Genomic DNA, 1,218 nt, shown 5'->3' with positions numbered 1-1,218 from the left:
ATGCGAGTCCTCAGGAGAAGAACAGAAGAATTCTTAAACTTTTTTGTACCATGGACCCTTTGGCAGTCTGGTGAAGTCTGGTAATTTTGTACAACCCTCTCTCGCTTAAGTCCAATTCATTTGCAAGTGATAGCATCACCTTCCTGGTGTCATGATCCTCGATAACAAAAGACAAGACAAGAACAGTAACGCGGATCCTTTCTTAAAGTAACATTTTAATACATGACATAAAATACATAAATTTCCAAAGGAAATGAATTATACCTAAATATAGTTATCAAAATATTTTTTTTAAAAGTTCCTGATGGGTTGTTGTGACTGGCAGGCTTGTGGTTGTGCACAGGGCCACATGTTCATGGATTCTTCATTGACCATGGGGCTGGGCTCCATGGAATGGCAGCTACAGCACTTCATTGAGGTGGAAACTCAGAAACAGTGGTCTCAGCAGGTGGTGCACCACATGACTGACTGTTCCAGGAAAAGTACATGGACAAATCTGGGCTCAAGCTAGACAGTCAAGCTGAAACCTGTTTCATGAACTGTGTTGAGTGATTTATTGACACAAGCCAGTTCATCCTGAGTCGATTGGAAAAGACACAAAAATCTAGGCTAGACTTCTCAGAAAGCTTGTCTGACTGATCTCAGCACCACTCTCTCTGTTCCATTTTCAAAAGAACTTTATAATTCAAAAAAAAAAATAAAAAGAACTGTGATGGATGGTTGTGAAATAAAAGGGTATGGGCAGACTGACACATCTTTTATTTTAGCCTTCAGAATCTGAATGATCACCTGAAAGATCAAAAAACAGTTTTGTAAGTTTGGGGGTTGTATTTTGTTTTGTGTTGAAATGCCAGTTTCATGAAAATTACAGATAGTTGAATGAAAGACTATCAGATACACTTAAACTGTACACATATCATTGGCTTTCTTTTAGGGGATTCAAAAGGTTGCCATACAGGTAGACTCTCTGATATGTACTTGTTCTTTTGAAACCTATGACAGGGTAGGGCTCAGATAACACATTTATATATCTAGCAACAGGAGGGGAGAAGCTATTTGGTACTGCAGGTTCAGGATTCCTTATTCATTTTGTGACTTTTCATGGCTAGGTAGATCTGTAATACTGATCACTTCCACTGGTATCTATCTTCCCTCCTTTACTCTGACGTATCTTAAATATCTATATACAACGGATCTCAGTACACAATGCAGAGAAGA

The 1,218-nt window shown here is 38.6% G+C and overlaps 1 pseudogene; it reads left to right on the top strand.

Moving 5' to 3' along the window:
* The first annotated feature begins 355 nt into the window (after positions 1–355).
* Positions 356–639, top strand: LOC140508855 (mitochondrial import inner membrane translocase subunit Tim8 A pseudogene; annotated as a pseudogene).
* Positions 640–1,218: the final 579 nt, after the last annotated feature.

This window comes from Notamacropus eugenii, chromosome 5, assembly GCF_028372415.1.
Source record: "Notamacropus eugenii isolate mMacEug1 chromosome 5, mMacEug1.pri_v2, whole genome shotgun sequence".
Lineage (NCBI taxonomy): Eukaryota > Metazoa > Chordata > Mammalia > Diprotodontia > Macropodidae > Notamacropus > Notamacropus eugenii.
Note: the sequence above shows the minus strand (reverse complement) of the source record. Positions and strands in the feature narration are given on the sequence as shown.